At 39.6% G+C, this 23,363-nt stretch overlaps 1 long non-coding RNA gene across 3 annotated transcripts; it reads right to left on the bottom strand.

Annotated features, from left to right (window-relative positions):
• Window positions 1-409: 409 nt before the first annotated feature.
• Window positions 410-8,743, bottom strand: LOC120322233. Of its 3 annotated transcripts, none has more exons than XR_005562001.2 (6): window positions 8,452-8,743; window positions 5,322-6,326; window positions 4,872-5,264; window positions 1,226-1,288; window positions 842-1,169; window positions 410-787 (listed from the first exon to the last, which is right to left on the bottom strand). It is a non-coding gene; the product is annotated as an uncharacterized LOC120322233 (long non-coding RNA). The 3 variants fall into 3 exon arrangements; XR_005561999.2 differs by having other exon boundaries at window positions 846-1,169; window positions 8,452-8,741; XR_005562000.2 differs by having other exon boundaries at window positions 846-1,169; window positions 5,322-5,915; window positions 8,452-8,466.
• Window positions 8,744-23,363: the final 14,620 nt, after the last annotated feature.

Raw genomic sequence — 23,363 nt, 5'->3', positions numbered from 1 at the left:
ACCCCATATTTTCAACGGCCGTATTATATCCACTGCGACGCCAGTCGCACCGGCGTTGGTGGCGTGCTTATGCAGATAAATGACGAAGGTGTCAAAGTTCCTATCTCTTACATGTGCAAGAAACTTAATCAATGCCAGAGAAATTACTCGGTCAGAAATGCAGTTGCCGCGAAGCCGCCATATTTTTTTTTTAATAACTTTTATTCACGTTTACTTTTCTAATTTCATAAAATTTTACTATTTCGAGTAAATAGCCAAAAAATATTAACAAATAATTTGGAAAACCCAAAAACGTCCTAGCAATCAAAACTGAATAGAAGTTGCCAGAAGCAGTAACGTAGTTTAAAGCATCGTTCGGCGATTAATTCCCTACTTTCCTCTTTGACATACAGCTCTATCACGATGTTGTCGCAGAACTGAGGGACCTGCCGCTCCACATCATTGCAGTCTAGGGTGGAGCGATTGACCACGGCCCACTTGTCGGTGTTTAGGCCCGGGTTCTCCTCACGTCCTCAGGAAGCCGAAGAACTCGATTAAGGGCTGGCAGGAGTGCGGCGGGCACATACCATGGACGGCTGAGATGACCCATTGGGCGGTTTCCTCATCCTCGCAGACCACTAGCATGCTGGAGTCGAACGTCTGCGGATAGATACTCGGTAAGGCCCACAGTATTATGTATGTACCATGTATGCACAATGTTAGCTAAGGTTGAGGTATGAAGCCTATGGTGGCAAACAGCAGCGCCAGATGAAATCCCCGTCATAAGTAAGAAGAACAGCGCGGCATTCTGTGACGAGTTCTTGGTTAGACGAGTCGAATAAAGGAAAATAAGAAGTTTAACCTACGCATCGGCGTCGGTTGGCGTTTACAATTAGGGCAAAGGTGTCCACAACGTCCGCGTCCGAACTCTGGTTTGTTATCACCAGACCGTATCGCCGGTTCTCGGGCATTGTGTTCGCATACGGCGGCCAAGTATCCCTCTTTCTGCAATTCCTATATTCCTATTTTTGCACTCCACCAGTTGCTCCACTGCGCTGCTGCTGGTCCTCGGCTCCGACTTGCACGCCATTATTTGTGTGGGAATCGGTTCGAGTAAGAATACTCGCAGTGAACTGTGGTCCAGAAATCGATTTTTTTGGCGTAAAGTCGAGTTTTCGATGTTAATATATCTATTTTAATTCTAAATTAAATAAATCATACATTAATAAAAAATTTTAATTCAAACCTTGAAAAGTGGCAACAAAACTTGTTGACAGCTTTTAAAAGTGTGCTAGCGAACAGCTGATTTCTGAAAAGAAAGAAAATGAAATAAAATATTTAGTTGCTTTATATTGTGCCACACGTGTAAAAATGGTCCAGAAAATTCAACTTAATTATGAAAAGTCATCTTCCAATTTATGTGTATTATTTTTTAGAATACTAACATGCGTTCTCCGTTTTTTCGTGGCATATAACTAATAAGCTGTTCCATGCTGAAAGCAACTAATTTGTCCAGATTGTACTTGTGTGTGTTGTCTTTAGCCACAAATCGAAAACTCATCCTTATTTGTCCCCCTTTTCTCACTATTTGGACGCAATTTACGCAACTTTTCGAAATATGGCGCAGAAACAATCGAAAAATTCAATGTGTATTGGACTGGATATACAGGGTGGGCCATCTAAATGTGACCCACGACAACTCTTAATAACTTTGACATACATTGTCAAATCGACCAACGTCATACCACATCTGATTCTTCATTTCAAGTAGTCATTACTATGGATAACTACACTCCACCAACGATCAATCGAAGCCACTTTTGATGCCAATTGTGCGTAGAAAGCGAATGCATAACTTCTGGTTCCAACAAGATGGCCCGATCTAACGCCACCCGACTTTTATTTGTGGGGATTTTTGAACTCTAAAGTGTACATCAACAAGCCAAGGACTTTAACTCAACTCAAGGCGAACATCGAACGTGAAATAGCGGCCATACCTAAAGCTACGCTCGAGAAAGTGATGAAAACTGCCGAACAAAGAGCCAATTTCGTCATCAGGGAAAAAGGCGAGCACATGATCCAAATAATATTTTAGATGTTAATAATATTAATCTCCTTGAATTAAAATAAATGCCTGTGCAAAATTAACAAATTGTCTTTTCCTTAACAATTTTATTTACGAATCACACGGGTCACAAGTAGATGGCCCACCCTGTACACCAAGATTAATAAAAATGCTTTGGAATCCAAGATCTTAAGGAAATAGACAAAAAAAATCAGTAATTTTTATAGTTACATTTGTAAGTATCTTTCCAAATATAACTACATGCTTGAACGATTTATGTCTGGCTGGCGTCTAAAATATCAATTACACTCGATGAAACCTGCAAGACACCACAGCAATGGACGTCTTATACAAATGCGGGCACAAGATTAAAAAGGAAATTTGCATCTGAGCTTGCAGATGAAAATAATTGTGATGCAAATCTTCTTGCACATGCTGCAGCACTCTCTGCGCAGAAACAAAGCAGGAAGGAACGGCTTTTATTCTTAAGAAAACCATAACAACACCCGAATAATCATCTGAATCGAGAAAGCAATTTGGTATACAAAAACCCATTCTACTTGCTCCCGATGAAGCTTTCCTTCTAGAAAATTCTCTTACAAAACAGCAATACATGAACACTAGATTTATGAATACAAGTCGCCACAGTAACATTTATCCAAACTACTATAGTCTAGTAATGGATTCTAAATTACAATGCCGTCCTGTAAATATAAACGTAACAGAAACCTGTGCCCAAGTATCATTACAAAACCTTTTGGATCATACTGCGTACAGAATTATTAAAATGCAGGCTGATGTTTTAAATCAGTTCTCAAACAGTTCTGAAACTAATATGCAGCTATGGATTTGATGGTTCAACGGGTCATTCAATATACAAGCAGAAGTTTACTACCGAAACACCTGGCAAACAGCTTTCAGATCACTCAATTTTTGTCACTTCTTCTTCCCATAAAAATTATAGACTCTTTTGAAAACAAAATATGGAATAATTCATAAAATATTGGTTCACGATTACCAGATTAATAATTCGAGCTTGGTTCTACTAGGATACATAGGCTTCTCAAGCTTGCAACATAGCTTACAAGAAAGATAGATTGTCACATTCAATTGTCGCAACTGATATATTTCATAGAGCTGTAGATTTCTCGGATCCATTATTGTCTAGTATTTCTCAAAAGAGGTATTACGTGTAGTACGATTTGCAGTGTCGAGTCCCCGACTATCTGATACCCGTTACTCAGCTAGTGGAAGTGCGAAGGAGAGTCTTCAACACTGACAGATTTTGATGGTTTGTGGGCGTTAGAGTGGGCGTGGCAAAAAGTTTTTTTGTAGATCGATAGAAATTTACAAGACCAATACAAAACTGGAAAAATATCAAAACATTTTTTAAAATTTGTGGGAGTAAGGGTGAGCGTGGCCAAACGATTTTAAGCAAATCGATGGAAATTTTCAAGACTAACAAAAATTTTAGAAAATATCAACTCATTTTTATACCCGTTACTCGTAGAGTAAAAGGTATACTAGATTCGTTGAAAAGTATGTAACAGGCAGAAGGAAGCGTTTCCGACAATATAAAGTATATATATTCTTGATCAGGATCAATAGCCGAGTCGATCTGGCCATGTCCGTCTGTCTGTTCGTCTGTCTGTCTGTCCGTATGAACGTCGAGATCTCAGGAACTACAAAATCTAGAAAGTTGAGATTAAGCATACAGACTCCCAAGACATAGAAGCAGCGCAAGTTTGTCGATTCATGTTTCCACGCCCACTCTAACGCCCACAAACCGCCCAAAGCTGCCACGCCCACACTTTTGAAAAGTGTTTTGATATTTTTTCATTTTTGTATTGGTCTTATAAATTTCTATCGATTTGCCAAAAACTTTTTGCCACGCCCACTCTTACGCCCACAAATGCCCAAAGCTGCCACGCCCACACTTTTGAAAAATGTTTTGATATTTTTTCATTTTTGTATTAGTCTTGTAAATTTCTATCGATATGCAAAAAACTTTTTGCCAAGCCCACTCTAACGCCCACAAACCGCCAAAAACTGTCAGCGTTGAAAACTCTTTCACGCACTTCCACTATCTGAGTAACATCAGATAGTCGGGGAACTCGACTGTAGCGTTCTCTCTTGTTTAAAAGTGTGGGCGTGGCAGTTTTGTGCGGTTTGTGGGCTTTAGGGTGGGCGTGAGAACATGGGTCAACAAACTTGCGCTGCCTCTATATGGAGTGTGCACTTTCTAGCTTTTATAGTTCCTGAGATCTCGACGTTCATACGGACAGACGGACCTGGCCAGATCGACTCGGGTATTGATCCTGATCAAGAATATATATATACTTTATATGGTCGGAAACGCTTCCTTCTGCCTGTTACATACTTTTCAACGAATCTAGTATACCCTTTTACTCTACGAGAAACGGGTATAAAAATCGATTTCTGGACCACAGTTCACTGCGAGTATTCTTACTCGAACCAATTCCCCCAAAAATTAAAGGGAAAGAGGGATACTTGGCCGCCGTATGCGAACACAATGCCCGAGAACCGGCGATACGGTCTGGTGATAACAAACCAGAGTTCGGACGCGGACGTTGTGGACACCTTTGCCCTAATTGTAAACGCCAACCGACGCCGATGCGTAGGTTAAACTTCTTATTTTCCTTTATTCGACTCGTCTAACCAAGAACTCGTCACAGAATGCCGCGCTGTTCTTCTTACTTATAACGGGGATTTCATCTGGCGCTGCTGTTTGCCACCATAGGCTTCATACCTCAACCTTAGCTAACATTGTGCATACATGGTACATACATAATACTGTGGGCCTTACCGAGTATCTATCCGCAGACGTTCGACTCCAGCATGCTAGTGGTCTGCGAGGATAAGGAAACCGCCCAATGGGTCATCTCAGCCGTCCATGGTATGTGCCCGCCGCACTCCTGCCAGCCCTTAATCGAGTTCTTCGGCTTCCTGAGGACGTGAGGAGTCGCAGAACCCGGGCCTAAACACCGACAAGTGGGCCGTGGTCAATCGCTCCACCCTAGACTGCAATGATGTGGAGCGGCAGGTCCCTCAGTTCTGCGACAACATCGTGATAGAGCTGTATGTCAATGAGGAAAGTAGGGAATTCATCGCCGAACGATGCTTTACACTACGTTACTGCTTCTGGCAACTTCGATTCAGTAAAATTTTTAACTTTTAAACTTTTTAACAATCGCCGAGCCTAATAAAAATATTACATAAATAACTGCCGACGAAATTCATCACACCAAAAACTTACCACTAGGGCTCAGCGCGGCGTATAGCGGTGGCTTAGGTTTTACCATCCTGCTGACTTCCTCTTCTCGCCTCCCAGGCTACTTAAAGACAATTTTTATATTGGATTGACAGCACCGATGACGCCTGGATTTGAAATGGGCGATCGAGCCGTTAGCTGCTTTCTCTGGGTCGTCAATATCGGCTTGCGGTAATTTGAAGCTCTAGTCAGAGAATAGACCGTGCCATTCCAAGGCGTTTGTCGCCGATTGCTTGTGCAACCAGCAGGGAGGCTTTTCTCGGCCCTCTGTTGTCTCCTTGCCTTTCTGGGCTTGTAACCAGCCTGTTCTCTGAATTGTTCTTGTGCGCAATGTATATGCATGCGGCATTTGTTGCCATGTCCAGGATGGAATCATGAGCGAGCATTAGGGCAAGTTTTCCGCTTATATGGTTTATATAAACAAAAAATATAGCTTAACATTTAATTATATAGACTTATGACGAAATTTAGATTTAGTAACAACCGCTTTTGACAACTTTTCCACTTGACTCTCGACTCTACACTCGCTCCCTTCCTATCGATAACTTGCTCTTGTCTAGGGTTACATTGTAATTAGGGCTGCAATGTAGAAGTATCGAAACATTTAATACCTATTTAGTACGTACAACCACTGCACTATTGTCCAGAATTAGATTTTTGGGCATAAAGTCGAAAAATTGAGTTACATGGTTTAAACTTCACACATTTTATTGTTATAGCATTGATAATTTGTGAAAAAAATGCGACCACGCCCACGCTCGTCGCCCCTGCAAACTAATTAATAGTAGATTTAGAATAAATACATATTATTTCCCGAATTTCGCAAAGTATCGCGAATTTTTGAATTTTCGCGAATTTTGATTTTTTTGTGGCGTTATGTTGGTACTCCTGTCTATCCCTTATGCCGACAAGCTGGGCCATTTTGAATGTACACTTAATTGTTGACAGCTGATTTGCATGCACGTGTTTTGGATCGTCTTCGATTATTACCTATTCAAAAAAAATGGGTCAAAGAACCAGTATCCAATTTTGTGTAAGAAACAAAATTAAGTGGGCGGATGCATGTTGAATGTGAGGATGATGTTGACTGTGGCGTCGGGGTGACGAATCGTGGGTTTATGGTTATGAAGTGGAAACCAAAGCTCAATCATCTCAATGGAAGCTGCCGCACAAAGGTGCCCTAAACTGAAGAGGCCCATGAAAGGACGACGTAATCCTAGTAACATTGTAAGATGCCCAGTTTTTCTTGAGATTCTCTTTAATCTCTTTGAAGACATGATACAAGTATTCAATTACGACACCTGGGGGTACCTTACCACCGGAAATGAAATCGTAACACCAGGATATTGCCGTTTCAATGTTAGAATTTTTTGATAACGCGATCTTGATACACTCCCCCTATTCGCAAATTCAGCGTTGGGGATTAACACTTCTTTTTCTTCCTCGATTGAGTAAATCTTGAATGACAGCGATATGCTTAAGCAATAGAAGAAATGTTAATAATTCTGTTTCTATGGTACTGGAGAAGAGTTTAGATGGAATTATTGAAAGGAAAAAAGTATCAAGCTTGCCCTTCTGGAAGATACAGTGATTGAAGGTTGTGAGCCTGACTTTTGCGATGTTGTTGACAATTGCTTTGATAAAATTGATCCTTAAAGAAAATAGGAATCTTTGCAGCAGGTACCGTTATTAAGAAATTGCCAACTGCTCTCAGATGCGGAATTAAAACAGCGCGGGACTGGTTCTTTTGATATGAAATGCGAAATTAACCATTATCTTATGTGTGCAAAACGGTTTGATAATACGCCTGTTTAACTAATATATGCAGGTTATCAGCCTGTTGGAATATGCAAACGTTGGAGCCAAAAAAAAAAGCTTACATTGATATTTCAAAGCCAGTTATTGCTGCTTTATACGTGGGTGAAGTAGATTTGGCAGGTATGCTAATGGAGCTCTACAAAATTTGCCACCGATCAATAAAGTGGTACATCAGAATTTTTTAAACCCAAAGCAAAAACATATTCCCTTTATAAAATTTCAATCGGAAATTGCTAATGAACTCCATTTGCAAAAAAAAACAAGAGAGAACGCTATAGTCGAGTTTCCCGACTATCTGATACCCGTTACTCAGCTAGTAGAAGTGCGAAGGAGAGTCTTCAACACTGACAGTTTTTGGCGGTTTGTGGGCGTTAGAGTAAGCGTGACAAAAAGTTTTTTTGCAAATCGATAGAAATTTACAAGACTAATACAAAAATGAAAAAATATCAAAACATTTTTCAAAAGTGTGGGCGTGGCAGTTTTGGGCGGTTCGTGGGCGTTAGAGTGGGCGTGGCAGCATGATTCGACAAACTTGCGCTGCGTCTATGTCCCTGGAGTCTGTATGCTTAATCTCAACTTTCTAGCTTTTGTAGTTCCTGAGATCTCGACGTTCATACGGACAGACAGACGGACGGACAGACGGATGGACAGACGGACATGGCCAAATCGACTCGGCTATTGATCCTGATCAAGAATATATATACTTTATATGGTCGGAAACGCTTCCTTCTCCCTGTTACATACTTTTCAACGAATCTAGTATACCCTTTTACTCTACGAGTAACGGGTATAAAAAGAGAAGTCGACCAACAAATGCAGAAAGAGAAAGCTCAGTAGTATATTCAAACAGTGTTTCTTCAAACAAATAAGTACAAATTTCGGATCAATCCTACAGTTATGATAACATTATGAACATTGGGTGGTTTTTGGAGAAAGGGGACGTTGCAGACAGTGCAAAAATGCAACATCAAATGCCTTAAATAAAAAACCCATCTGTGCTTATACACTACTACTGCCAAACGTTGCTCACCAGCACCTTTCGGTACCGCCCAAACTAATGGGCGTGGCATACTAACATTTTTTGGAAACGCTTGTATATTTTGTTTATGAGCGTTGGGATCACGTTTGCTAGACATATTAAAGTGATTATGCTTTATTTCGTTATGCGCTGAATAGGCAAGAATACCTCTTAACAGGTCGTTACAAGATATATAATTATTAGATATCTTCCTTTTAAAATCGTAATCATTAATCCCGTTGATGATGTGTGTTGATATTGTTGAATTGGTTAACTCACCCTTTTTTGTGTTGAACTGCAAATATTAGATTTCGATCATCCCAACGATATGCGGTTTGAAGGGAGTCTAATGAATTGTTGCGAATCTAAGGACTTGATGGATGATGGGTTGAATTCCGGGAGAAGAGATACCATTTCACTTATACTTCCGTACGAACTATTAATGTTTTCAGATACCGTTGGGCCGCGTTTGTATAAGAAGTTTGGCGGAATCGGGGTATATGGATTTTCGTTATTTTTTGACGATGTTACGAATGTGTATTGTATTGATTTAAATCATAGTGTGGCTGTAAATATGTGCCGAAAGGCGCCTTTGTTGCGTTACAGTGTCCCAAATGAGCGTGGGGAATCGGAGAATTAATTTGGCTGTGACGAATAAGTATACGTTTGCGAATTAACGTGGATTTGCGGTGTCATTGAGAAATGAACGTGTTGCGGAAAGATCGAATGTTGCGGAAAGACAGCGACATTATCGTGTTGCTGTGACGTGATAACATTAACGTGCTGCCGAGACGTAGCAACATTATCGTGTTGCTGTGACGTAACGATATTATACTGTTGCTGAGACGTAGCAATATTATCGTGTTGCTGTGACGTGATAACATTAGCGTGTTGCCGAGACGTGGCAACATTATCGTGTTGCTGTGACGTAGCAACCTTAGCTTGTGACGCAATCGATTGCGAAAGGACTTGTTGAGACGTGTTAGGCATACACTACACTCTATAATTTCGTTTGCGTTATGAGCGTTTTCGATTGGAGAGGAGATACCGCTCGGATGAAAATATCTCTCTTGAAGTTCGCGCAATGGTTTCACAAATTCGGCAATTTTTTTCTGCATTGATTGGTTTTTGTTAGTTATGTTATGTTTTGGTAGTTATGTTACTACGTCTGATTGTAGGATGAGTGTATTGTTTAGGGTACATGGTGGGCAGGTTTGTCTATTCAGTGAGAATGTTACATGTCTGCTTTTGGTCTCGTTTATCTTAATGCGCCAGTCCGCAAACCATCTTTCCACTGTTTTAAGATGACAGTCAAGTTTTTCTGTTGCCTTTGATGGGCATTTGGATCGGCTGAGTATTGCGGTACCGTCAGCAAACGTAGAGGTTGTGAGCTGATAGTTTGTAGGCATGCCTGCTGTATATAAAGTGTAAAGAACGGGGCCCAGCACACTTCCTTGGGGAACTCCAGCATTGATGACGCGGTCGTGTGAAGTCGAACTGTTACACCTGATTGAGAACACTCTTTTGAAGATAACGAACACTTTGTGGGTATTCTGCGGAAGCAGTTTTGTTATCTTGTACATTAGTCCTTCCAGCCAGACTCGGTCAAATGCTTGTGCGACATCTAAGAATATTGCTGAGCAGTATTCCCGGTGCTCAAAACCAGTACGAATTTCGTTTGTGATGCGATTGACCTGTTCGATCGTTCCATGATTTTTGCGAAAACCAAATTGATGGGATGGTATTGTCTTTCGCATTCTTAAGTAGGGAGCTAGGTGTTTTAAGAATGCCTTTTCAAACAGTTTCGAGAGACACGATAGGAGACTGATTGGTCTGTAGGATGAGGGTTGCGTTTTGTCTTTGCCTGGTTTGGGAATCATCACTATGACCCCCGTTTTCCAACTTTGGGGATAGTATCCAAGGTTCGTAATAGCGTTAAAGAGATTGCATAAGGTCAGAACCGCACACGGTGGGAGTTCTATGATCATTTTTGGTGTCACCAAGTCGTGTCTAGGTGATTTTTTGGGCTCAAGATCTTTTATAGAGATGCTATCTCACGTTGACTAAATGTTATTGGATTTATTGGTGGCTGGATTTTAATTGCTACAGGTAGGACAAATGGGTTGCTAGCAGTATTTGGTTGGAATACGCCTTGAAGGTGATCAGCGAATGCACTTTCTCTATCTCGTTCGCTGCGTATCCAGCTTCCTGAGGGGCCTCGCAGTGGAACGACTGTTTCTGCTGGAGGCTGAATATTTTTGTGTGCTTTCCACAAAGGGTTCTTCTTGCTGCTGGACGATAGTTGTTCGATATATAGATGCTGGCCGTTTGCTTCCTCAAGCTTAAGTGCCCTGGTTAGTCTACGTGTTGCTATTTTTAGCTGTTCCTTAGCCTTTGGGGATCTGTGATTCTGCCATTCTCTTCTTAGTCTTCGTTTTTCAAGTAGTAGCTGTTCGATTTCGCAAGTTGTCTTGGTATGATTTGTCATTTTGTGTGTGTCTGGAGGGGTAGAGGCCTTGGCTGCAGCAACAAGATTTTCCTCCATCGATTTGGTCAGGCGGTCAATATCCTCATGGGTAGACACTGTTTGAGTTTGTACCATGTGAGTACAAACGTATTTCGTGTACCTTGCCCAGTTGCTCCTGTTGCCTGTCAGCCTGTAGGTGTGCTCAGTTGTATGTGGTCGATGCCTGAGAGCAAGTAAAACTGGAGAGTGATCTGATGATAGTTCTGCAAGTGACTCAGCCGTAATATTATTTTTAGGGATCTTTCTTATTAGATGATTCGCGATGCCTATGTGTGTAAGCTTTTAGTTTTGTCAGGAATTAAGCGATTGGGTAGCGCGACTAACTATGTGAATGAATCGAAACGTTATAGTATTAGGTATACTTTAATTAATTAATCAAATAAGTTTTAATCGATGTTAATATTTTTGCCGCTCGTTGCAATCACGTCCGCTTCTATTGTTGGTTCTCTCTCGACTCTCTCATGGCATTCCCTTCTTATATTTTCCAACACCGAATGTGTACATATGGGACTTATAAGGATGCCACCAGGTTGAGTTTTAATTGGAGTGTGACACAGGTTATCATTTTTATATTTCCTGTTTCCTTTTCAGGTTGGATCTAGAATTGTGGGTGAATAAACTACACTCTACCCTCGGTAAAACTCATTCTTATCTATTTTCTTACTAGGGTCGAAGCACTTACCAAACAGACATTAGAAGGTAATTTTATGTTTCTAACTAGCCATGTCAACACTTTATTTGAAGGTGTTGCTAGCGATTGGTATTGGCGTTACCACCGAAGTGTACCCCAGAAATTCAGCATGAGCTTTTTTATATAAGGAGATCAGTAGCATTTCTTAGCTAAAGAAGATTATTCGCAAAAGGGAAACGTTCATGCTTACTGTCAAGCCAGGATTGCGAAAACCTCTTCCTGCTCCTCATAGGTTTGTGCAGGAGGCAATTCTTGAGACCGAAGTGGAGTCGGATTCAGACACAGTTGAAATTTCCGCAATTAACTTATCCTGCTGGAATTGTAGCAAAATCGGACACAGATATCAGGATTGCTTAGCCGAACGTCGTGTGTTCTGCTATGGGTGTGGCAAAACAGACACCTACCTTCCTTTATGCCCTCATTGTCGCTCAAAAAACTACCGAGGCCGTGCACCTTTGAAAGGGGCACACAAACAAGTGGTGACAAAAGCCGCCAATACGGAGTAACCAATAGCTGCTCTGTACCCTCTCTCCCTGATTTGTCTCAACAACCAGACTATCCTTTAACCGAATTAGGTCCACCCGGCGAATCTCTCAATAAACATCAGAGACAGCCCTCGCGATCTGCACAGCGTATTAAAGATTTTTTTGATCATATAAAAATCGAAAAACGGTTTTCGTTATCAGCAATTATTGCCTCTGATGTACGACCATACGCAGACGTAAAAATTCTTGGCCGATCAGAATTTTTTTTAGTTGTATAGGTGGAAAACTAGCCGAAGAAATACTGATAGAAAAGTGTCCTTATAAACCTGTTCAAAGTATTGTTCATACTGCCGATGGAAAATCCCAAAACACCGTGGGCAAGATTCGCACAGAAATTAAGTACAACAATATGACCAAGGATATTACTTTTTACATCGAACCTTCGTTAAAGCAATCACTTTATTTAGGGTTCGATTTTTGGACAGAATATCAGCTATTATCATATGCTAAAATGAAACCTAGTCCAGAAAGTAATCTCCCAGCAGTAGATCTAGACGATGTTCGTTTTCTGACTGAAGAACAAAAACAGCAACTTGACGCCGTAGTTTAATGCTTTCCTTCTTTTGCCAAAAAGGGTATAGGGAAAACGACCATGCTTTCCCACTCCATTGACGTTGGCGATTCCGTACCTATCAAGTAGCGACGTTATCCTGTGTCCCCAGCTATCGAAAAACTTATGTATGATGAACTGGATCGCATGCTTGCTTTAGGGGTTATTGAAGAGTAGACCAGTGCGTGGTCTTCCCCTGTCGTATTGGTCCGCAAACTCGATAAAGTGCGATTATGTATAGATAGCCGAAAGGTGAACCAAGTGACACGCAAGGATGCTTATCCAATGCCCATCATAGATGGCATCCTAAGCCGGTTGCCAAAGCCGGTTGCCCACTAGAGACAAGTTCGCGTGATAAAACAGCTTTTACGGTACCAGGTAGACCTCTCTACCACTTCACCGTAATGCCATTTGGTCTCACCAACGCGCTCTCAACCATGTCCAAATTAATGGGCCGAATAATTCCATGGACTTTAAAAAACGAAGTATTTATATATCTAGACGACCTTTTGATCGGATCCGATAACTTTGAACGACATGTATTAGTTCTGAAAGAAATATCATCTTGTCTAAGAAAAGCTGGATTAACCATCAATGTTCACAAAAGCAAATTTTGTAGAAAGGAGGTCAGCTACTTAGGCCATATTGCAGACAATGGCGCAATCACAATGGATATGGGTAAAATTAGCGCTATCGTAGATTATCCTGTTCCTAAATGTATTAAGCAATTGCAACGATTCCTGGGTATGACTGGGTGGTACCAGAAATTTATTCGAAATTATGCTTCTGTCTCAGCACCTTTAACGGATGCGTTGAAAGAAACACTACGTTTTAATTGGTTCAAGGCAGCTAACGAAGCTTTTGAGAATTTAAAAAAGCAGCTTTGTAATGTCCCAGTGTTACGTACCCCATATTTTCAACACCGGCGTTGGTGGCGTGCTTATGCAGATAAATGACGAAGGTGACAAAGTTCCTATGTCTTACATGTGCAGGAAACTCAATCAATGCCAGAGAAATTACTCGGTCAGAAATGCAGTTGCCGCGAAGCCGCCATATTTTTTTTTTTAATAACTTTTATTCACGTTTACTTTTCTAACTTCATAAATTTTTACTATTTCGAGTGTGACACAGGTTACCATTTTTATATTTCCTGTTTCCTTTTCAGGTTGGATCTAGAATTGTGGGTGAATAAACTACACTCTACCCTCGGTAAAACTCATTCTTATCTATTTTCTTACTAGGGTCGAAGCACTTACCAAACAGACATTAGAAGGTAATTTTATGTTTCTAACTAGCCATGTCAACACTTTATTTGAAGGTGTTGCTAGCGATTGGTATTGGCGTTACCACCGAAGTGTACCCCAGAAATTCAGCATGAGCTTTTTTATATAAGGAGATCAGTAGCATTTCTTAGCTAAAGAAGATTATTCGCAAAAGGGAAACGTTCATGCTTACTGTCAAGCCAGGATTGCGAAAACCTCTTCCTGCTCCTCATAGGTTTGTGCAGGAGGCAATTCTTGAGACCGAAGTGGAGTCGGATTCAGACACAGTTGAAATTTCCGCAATTAACTTATCCTGCTGGAATTGTAGCAAAATCGGACACAGATATCAGGATTGCTTAGCCGAACGTCGTGTGTTCTGCTATGGGTGTGGCAAAACAGACACCTACCTTCCTTTATGCCCTCATTGTCGCTCAAAAAACTACCGAGGCCGTGCACCTTTGAAAGGGGCACACAAACAAGTGGTGACGAAAGCCGCCAATACGGAGTAACCAATAGCTGCTCTGTACCCTCTCTCCCTGATTTGTCTCAACAACCAGACTATCCTTTAACCGAATTAGGTCCACCCGGCGAATCTCTCAATAAACATCAGAGACAGCCCTCGCGATCTGCACAGCGTATTAAAGATTTTTTTGATCAGATAAAAATCGAAAAACGGTTTTCGTTATCAGCAATTATTGCCTCTGATGTACGACCATACGCAGACGTAAAAATTCTTGGCCGATCAGAATTTTTTTAGTTGTATAGGTGGAAAACTAGCCGAAGAAATACTGATAGAAAAGTGTCCTTATAAACCTGTTCAAAGTATTGTTCATACTGCCGATGGAAAACACCAAAACACCGTGGGCAAGATTCGCACAGAAATTAAGTACAACAATATGACCAAGGATATTACTTTTTACATCGAACCTTCGTTAAAGCAATCACTTTATTTAGGGTTCGATTTTTGGACAGAATATCAGCTATTATCATATGCTAAAATGAAACCTAGTCCAGAAAGTAATCTCCCAGCAGTAGATCTAGACGATGTTCGTTTTCTGACTGAAGAACAAAAACAGCAACTTGACGCCGTAGTTTAATGCTTTCCTTCTTTTGCCAAAAAGGGTATAGGGAAAACGACCATGCTTTCCCACTCCATTGACGTTGGCGATTCCGTACCTATCAAGTAGCGACGTTATCCTGTGTCCCCAGCTATCGAAAAACTTATGTATGATGAACTGGATCGCATGCTTGCTTTAGGGGTTATTGAAGAGTAGACCAGTGCGTGGTCTTCCCCTGTCGTATTGGTCCGCAAACTCGATAAAGTGCGATTATGTATAGATAGCCGAAAGGTGAACCAAGTGACACGCAAGGATGCTTATCCAATGCCCATCATAGATGGCATCCTAAGCCGGTTGCCAAAGCCGGTTGCCCACTACAGACAAGTTCGCGTGATAAAACAGCTTTTACGGTACCAGGTAGACCTCTCTACCACTTCACCGTAATGCCATTTGGTCTCACCAACGCGCTCTCAACCATGTCCAAATTAATGGGCCGAATAATTCCATGGACTTTAAAAAACGAAGTATTTATATATCTAGACGACCTTTTGATCGGATCCGATAACTTTGAACGACATGTATTAGTTCTGAAAGAAATATCATCTTGTCTAAGAAAAGCTGGATTAACTATCAATGTTCACAAAAGCAAATTTTGTAGAAAGGAGGTCAGCTACTTAGGCCATATTGCAGACAATGGCGCAATCACAATGGATATGGGTAAAATTAGCGCTATCGTAGATTATCCTGTTCCTAAATGTATTAAGCAATTGCAACGATTCCTGGGTATGACTGGGTGGTACCAGAAATTTATTCGAAATTATGCTTCTGTCTCAGCACCTTTAACGGATGCGTTGAAAGAAACACTACGTTTTAATTGGTTCAAGGCAGCTAACGAAGCTTTTGAGAATTTAAAAAAGCAGCTTTGTAATGTCCCAGTGTTACGTACCCCATATTTTTAACACCGGCGTTGGTGGCGTGCTTATGCAGATAAATGACGAAGGTGACGAAGTTCCTATCTCTTACATGTGCAGGAAACTCAATCAATGCCAGAGAAATTACTCGGTCAGAAATGCAGTTGCCGCGAAGCCGCCATATTTTTTTTTTTAATAACTTTTATTCACGTTTACTTTTCTAACTTCATAAATTTTTACTATTTCGAGTAAATAGCCAAAAAATATTAACAAATAATTTGGAGAACCCCAAAACGTCCTAGCAATCAAAACTGAATCGAAGTTGCCAGAAGCAGTAACGTAGTGTAAAGCATCGTTCGGCGATTAATTCCCTACTTTCCTCTTTGACATACAGCTTTATCACGATGTTGTCGCAGAACTGAGGGACCTGCCGCTCCACATCATTGCAGTCTAGGGTGGAGCGATTGACCACGGCCCACATGTCGGTGTTTAGGCCCGGGTTCTGCGACTCCTCACGTCCTCAGGAGGCCGAAGAACTCGATTAAGGGCGGGCAGGAGTGCGGCGGGCACATACCATAGACGGCTGAGATGACCCATTGGGCGGTTTCCTCATCCTCGCAGACCACTAGCATGCTGGAGTCGAACGTCTGCGGATAGATACTCGTAAGGCCCACAGTATTAAAAAGTATGTATGTACCATGTATGCACCATGTTAGCTAAGGTTGAGGTATGAAGCCTATGGTGGCAAACAGCAGCGCCAGATGAAATCCCCGTTATAAGTAAGAAGAACAGCGCGGCATTCTGTGACGAGTTCTTGGTTAGACGAGTCGAATAAAGGAAAATAAGAAGTTTAACCTACGCATCGGCGTCAGTTGGCGTTCACAATTAGGGCAACGGTGTCCACACCGTCCGTGTCCGAACTCTGGTTTGTTATCACCAGACCGTATCGCCGGTTCTCGGGCATTGTGTTCGCATACGGCGGCCAAGTATCCCTCTTTCTGCAATTCCTATTTTCCTATTTTGCTGCGCTGCTGCTGGTCCTCGGCTCCGACTTGCACGCCATTATTTGTGTGGGAATTGGTTCGAGTAAGAATACTCGCAGTGAACTGTGGTCCATCGTGACGTTCCACATCCCAGCCCAATTCTGAAATGCATCCAGGTACTCTTGCAGTGCATCCGAGGCCTCGGTAATGCTTTTCCTTTTTGTCAGAACTGCAGTGTCATTAGCATATGTCGCAATCAGCACATCTTTCCGATCTAGTCCTGTGAATGCTGTATGGTTGGGCATATCCGAGGAGAAGATAGAATATAAAGTTGGGCCTAGCTCACTTCCTTGAGGCACTCCCGCTTCGATGGCTTTAACGGTAGAGGTACATCCATAGGTCGTCACACAAAATGTTCGTTCTAGCAAAAAACTCATTATAAGCTGGTATAGCTGAGGTGTTAGTATTTGTTTAGCTTTATGTAGGAGTCCAGGATGCCACACTCTATCAAAGGCTTGTTGAATGTCCAGGAAGCTGCTACTGCATATTCTTTCTTTTCTAGGGCTTTTAGCGCAAAATTAACAACTCTATGGAGTTGCTCGGGGGTACCATGCTGAGTCCGGAATCCAAATTGGATGTCTGGTATCGCCAATAATACAGGCTCAATGTCTCGCATTCTGTTGAGAATAACCCTTTCCATTATTTTACCAAGCGAGGGGAGGAGGCTGATCGGCCTATAAGAGGCTACCTCTGTCGGATTTTGCCCTGGTTTTAGTATCAGGATTATACTTGCAGCCTTCCAGACTTTTGGGAAATAGCCCTCAAGTAAAACTCTGTTAAAAATTAGTTCCAGAAACCGAAGAGCTTGATCTGGTAGGTTTTTAATCGTCCTGTTTTTAAGAAGGTCATGTCCCGGGGTTTTTTTGGCTTTAGCATTGAAACAAGTTGTTTCAGTTCGTCGAGGGTGACAGGATCTGCGGGCAGTGCCATTTGAAATGGCTTTTCGAGAGACTGCGAAACCAGACGACAGTGATTCGCATCGGCAAATGCGAGCGGCCTAAATCTTTGTTCCAAGTTGCTTGCAAACACTTCTGCTTTGTCCTGTGTTGTGCGGCACCAGCCACCAGAAGGGCTCCTTATAGGGGATTTTTGAGAAGCCTGAGACTTAAACCTTTTCGTGAATTTCGACAGTGAGAATTTAAGGAGGAGTCGGTACCCATGTTCTCTAAAAGGTTGTCTATCTGGTGCTGTTTTCTGTGGGTTAGCACTTTATGAAGCCGATTCGAAAGCCTTCTGTAGATCTGTTGGATACGAGCATCTCCTGTTCTGGCAAATTCCTTTCTGACTTTTCGTTTAAGGCGTAGGAGGTCAACTATTACAGAAGGCAGGGGCGGCTGGATAAAGGCTTGGCCATTGCGTGGAGTACTCGGTGACGCATGTGCTGTTGCTTCTTTCAGGTTATCCATAAATAAGTTAATGGCGTTGTCGATACCTTCTGTCCCTTGAGTTTCCATGTTTAAGTCGATTAGTTCAGACAGGTGATCCTTGAAAGCTTCTACATTAGTACCAGGAACGGCAGCGTTCAGGCTTTTTCAGTCTGAAGGCAGATCGTGCAAGGTTCGGATTTTGAATCTGTTCATATAGTAGCCTTTGGTTACAAAAAAATCTATCGCAGATGGAGCTATCTGTGTGTTGGAGGAGAAAAATGTTGGCACCTAGCGTTACAAAGAGGGTTTCAATATGCGCTTTTATTAAACGCTCATTGGGTGGGAGATACACCGAAGCTAATGTAACCTTTCCCTCTGAAGTCTGTAGCTGCTCACTCGCTACCTGCCGGTCGTTGGTTGAGATTGGAGGTTGGGGACAATGCTGCAAGGAGGATCGCACTATGACAGTGGCACCGCCTCTGCTGTTTCCACTGGGGTGGACGGCGTGGTAGGTGGAGTATCCAGGTAAAAAGATGCGCTGTCCTTCTCGCACGTGTGTTTCAGTGGCAAACATGATGTCGATATCTTGCATGCTTAGGAAAAGCCTAAGTTCCTCAGCGTTCCTAGCTAGTCCACGTGCAAATTAAAATTGATGTTAAAAAATGATTTAAAAAAATATTTTATTTTTATATTTTAATAAATTTATTGGTGATAAACTTTTTCACTTAAACAATATTACAAGACACTATTATCTGATTTTATCTTCGATCGTTCTCGATCCGATCCCGAAACAGACTGACTCTTAGATTCTGAATCCTGATCCATTCAACCTCGGCCAGAAGCTTTTCTTTGGAAACTTCTTGAACTTTCAATTATGTTTAGAATAAAAGCTTGATGCTGAAATTATTTCTTGCATTGTGAAATTCAATTATGCTGACCGATGCAGTTTGATTGAAGCGCAATAAGTTGACCATGGTTTGGTCTCCAAGCGGAAGCTGTGTTTTTTTGGAGTTTGATTGTTTATCTTAGCGGGGAGCTAAGCGCTGGCAAAGGCAATGACAAAAACAAAGACAAAGGAAATGCCGCCTAGATTGAAATTTAAAATTTGTTTATAAACTGGGATAGAGTGCTATGTTTACGGGTTGGATAACTCTCCCCCTTCTAAAATGACGCGTCCCGCTTCATTACGAATTTCGTTTAAACGTTCATTTAATTCTGTTAAAAATACTTCCTCATTATTTGGTTTTTCTAGTTCTGGCCGTTTTTGTTTGGTTACAAATAAAAAATATCTGAATTTTACTATTAATGTAGTAATCAAATACAAAATGAATAAAATTAATAATATAAAAGAAAGTGATATCTTGGTATTACTTATTTTAATGAAGGGATTTAAAATGTTTATATTATCTAGAGAGAGTTCCGAGTTATTGAACAATATGTAATCGGATATTTCATAATCTGTAAAATGGTTTGTGGTTATGTATTCAAGAATTTTACTTTCTAAATTTGTATATGAAATGTTGTTTATTGTGGTTGTTCCGTTAAATGTTATTAGAAATGACCCATTTAAGTAGGAGTTGTTAACAATATTGTAACCATTTATAAAAATGGCACCATCTTGGATGATATCTATTTCCTTATTTTTTCCCCTTATTTTCTTACAAGTGGATTTTTCTCCATTTAATAATTTGGTAAAACAAGTTTTTTCCTTACTTATAGTACAGTAATTGTTAAAAAGTTCGGTCTTAAATGTAGACATTTCATAATATGTATTGTCGGATTTTGCGACTTGATTGCTTATTACTAGTTTTCCATCGCCTTTTGAAATCGCTCTAGCATAGTATATTTCGCATCTGTTATAAACTATAGGGTATTTTACATAAATTATTAAGAGTTTTTTATGTAATACGATTTTGAACACAGAGATATCCATTAGGTCTGCAATGATTACTGGTCTTAATTCGTGACTTAATATTTCTTTTATTTCTTCATGGTTTAAAATTTTAGTATTAAAGACATCAATTTTAGCTAATGTGATAGTATCGATTAAATTTTGCAAGTCAAATGTTAAAAGTTTTAGGCGATGTTTTCTTAATGGTAAATCTTGGTCCATAAATACATGTTTAAAATCATCAGAAAGAGATTCTATTTTGTTAACCAATTTGGAATTGATAATAAATTGTTTGTTATTATTTTCTATTAAGTCATTGATTGTATTTTGAATTTTGACGAAGTCGTCATGATCCGGAGTTCCAGCTAACCACTTCCACACGGTGCCTAATTCATTAATTCCCCTTTTGGATCTAGATGATGTTAACTGTGATAAAATTAGTTCGATAACTTCTAAGTCGTATGTGATTTCCCATTGTGATCTTTTGTTAGTGTCTCTCTTTATGTTTTCTGATTCAACATTGATTATTTCTTTATAAAAACTTAAATTGGTTACGTGGAATAAATCGCTATAGGATTCGTAAGTAAGAACATCCTTTTTGCCTTTGAACAGGAAAAATTCGATTGGAGTAATCAATTATTTCTGTAGTGGCTATCATTACGAATGGTATTAGAAGTAACAAGAAATGCATTGTCTGTCAATTTAAAAGAAATATAATATTTGTTAAAACTTAATATTGTCTTTGTGAATAGTTCTGTTTCTACTATTGATTACTATTTTGTTAGGTAGGTTTTCCTTAACAATCTGTTTTTATATCTTGTTTTTAGCTTATTTCTTTCCCCATGTTTCTTTTCATAAACAACCTGTCCTACATGATATTCTTTTTCTTTACGGCCTTCATTATGTGTTTCTAACATTTTTTCCTGAGTGTTTTTCAGAATGTTTGGAATGTTTTTGTGTTCAATTTTATTATAGAGAATATCAAAAGGTTTTTGGTTTGTTGTAGAATGAATACTCTGATTGAATTCTTTTGCGGCTCTAATATTTATTTCAGAATAGTCAATGAGATTAAATTCTTCTTTTATGCAACGAGCTAATTCTGTTAATGTCGAATGTGCCCTTTCAATTTGTCCGTTCGAGGTACTGTGTCTGGGGTCTGCGAAATGTAGAGTTAAACCACATCTTTGTGCAAAGGATTTAAATTGAGCAGAGGTAAAGCTCGGTTCATTATCGGTCATAATTACTTTGGCGTGTGGAAATTGTTGAAGTAATTCCATTACTTTATTCTCGATGTTTAGTTTATTTTGAATTTCTTTTACTACTAGGAATTTTGAATATGCGTCAATACAAGTTAAGAAAATAAGATTCTGCGCGTAATAAATATCGATGTGTAAATTTTCTCCCTCTTTAGTTAGGATAGGAGCTTCCCCAGTAGGAATTCTAATTGGATGCCTGTTATATTTATTCTCGTTGCAAATTGTACAATTTTTTTTGTATTCCCTTAATTTGGTATAATCTATTGATTTGTTTGTAATTTTCGTCTAGTCCTCTATGAGCTCGACAATGTGTTTCTTCTATTATAATCGCCCTATCTTCATTTTTTTCCACGTCTTGTAGAAATATTTTAGTAAAAAGAAATTGGTTAGTAAAGTTATTTTTTAAAGGCAATTGAATATGATAAAGATCTTCTAAAGTGCAATGAATTCCTACCGTTATGTTTGGTGGTAGATATTCCCTTAATATTGTTATTAAATTTTCTGGCGTATCATATGCGATTATATGTCGTGTCTTGTCAAAAACTTTCAATGACTCATGTATTGTATACCTTCCGTTGTTAATAACAGTTGTTGTTGAAACTGATTTAACGGTTTACGGGTCTCTTGTATTACATTTTCAAAACTACTTTCGGCAGAATGCTATATCGCTGTCTGTAAGGTTATTTAATTTTATTCGATATAATGCGTCAGCGACGACATTTGTTGTTCCGGGCTTATATATTATTTTTGGGGTGAAACTTTCTATAAAAGAATACCATCTTTTCATTTCTATGTTCGGGTTTTTATCCGAGATTGTAAAAGATAAAGATTGATGGTCTGTTTGTATTTCTATACCGATTACTCCATATAAATAATTTCTGAGATTTTTAAGAGCCCAAACTATGGCTAACAATTCTTTTTTATTAGTGGCGTAAAGTTGTTCGGTTTTATTTAAAGTTTTGGATATGAAAGTAATTGGTTTACTATCCTGTGATAATACGCTCCGATAGCTACATCTGATGCGTCTGTTGTCAAAGTGAATTTTTTGTTGTAATCTGGTTGGACTAATTCCACTTGTGCTATTAAATTATCTTTTAGTTCGTTAAAAGCTTTTACAGCTGGATCATCTAACTGTATTGTAATTTTTGTAGACATTCTTCTAGAAATTTTACCATTATCTCCTCCTAAGTATTTGGTTAGGGGTTTGGCAATTTTTGCATAGTTTCGGACAAATTTTCGGTAATATCCAGTGAGTCCCAGGAATCGGATACTTCATAATTGTATAAATTTTTTCAGGATCCGTTTTAATTACATTGTGGGAAACGATATAACCAAGAAATGCTGTTTCTAGTTTAAAGAATTTCGATTTTTCAAGAGAAATTTTCATATTAGCTTGTTGTAAAATATTAATTATTTGAATTAGATCAGTATAATGTTGTTCAATTGTATTTGAAAAGATTATTATGTCATCCATATAAACATGACAAGTTTTTCCGACTTGTTCTCTTAATATATCGTCCATTGCTCTTTGAAATATTCTGGGGGCGTTTGTTAACCCAAATGGCATTCGTAAGAATTCAAATTTCCCGTTATTAATAGAAAAGGCTATTTTTTCAATATCTGACTCTTTCATTAAAATTTGGTGGAATCCTGATTCCAAATCAATTGTTGAGAAATATTTTGACTTTCCTAAGTTAGATAGTATTACAGACGGGTCTTGCATCGGGTATCTGTCCGGTATTGTGCTTTCGTTTAATTTTTTATAGTCGATAACTAGTCGGTGTTTTAGAGTTCCATCTTCGTTTTGACCTTTTTTGGGTACTACTAAGACTGGTGAATTATAGGGGCTTCTACTAGGTCTTATTATTTGTTCTTTTAACATTCTATCGATTTCATTATTAACGAAATCTGAGACTGACATAGCATAAGGATATTGTTTGCTATAAATTGGCCTGTCATTGACAGTATTTATTTCTCCTCGAATATCGGTTCGAAAAGGGATTTGCATATTTATTTTAGAATGCTCCTTTTCAATTTTATTCATAATTTTATTTTCGAAATTTTTCAGTTGATTTGAATTTATTATTAGA

The sequence above is a fragment of the Drosophila yakuba genome, unplaced genomic scaffold (assembly GCF_016746365.2).
Source record: "Drosophila yakuba strain Tai18E2 unplaced genomic scaffold, Prin_Dyak_Tai18E2_2.1 Segkk17_quiver_pilon_scaf, whole genome shotgun sequence".
NCBI classification, from domain to species: Eukaryota; Metazoa; Arthropoda; class Insecta; order Diptera; family Drosophilidae; genus Drosophila; species Drosophila yakuba.
This window is presented reverse-complemented; position numbering and strand designations above follow the sequence as displayed.